This window comes from Paracoccidioides lutzii, assembly GCF_000150705.2.
Source record: "Paracoccidioides lutzii Pb01 unplaced genomic scaffold supercont2.16, whole genome shotgun sequence".
Taxonomy (NCBI): Eukaryota; Fungi; Ascomycota; class Eurotiomycetes; order Onygenales; family Ajellomycetaceae; genus Paracoccidioides; species Paracoccidioides lutzii.
Window position 1 is genome coordinate 755,311 of NW_015440962.1, and position 352 is coordinate 755,662.

Sequence of the window (352 nt, forward strand, 5' to 3'; positions counted from 1 at the left end):
TGAGCCTGGGTTATATCTGTCTTCTGTGTGGTGAAGGACCCTCCGGTACCACCCACGACTAGTCTCCTCCTCGTTCTGCCAACCTGGCACCCCTCCCTTCCTCTCTCCGTTGTACGATTTCGTTTAGCGACATGATGTTACTTGCATCATACCTCTCTTTTGTTAATTTTTGGGGACTAGAGAAACACGTCGCTGGAGTTTAAGTGATGGTTCGGAACCTCATGTGAAGTCGACACCATTTAACTACTCTTACTATCGCCGTTGCCATTACTATTTTTTTTCTTTTCTTTTTTACAAACGACTGCGGAAACGAAAACAATCTACCTCTCCTTCTCACTCTGACTTTGCTCTT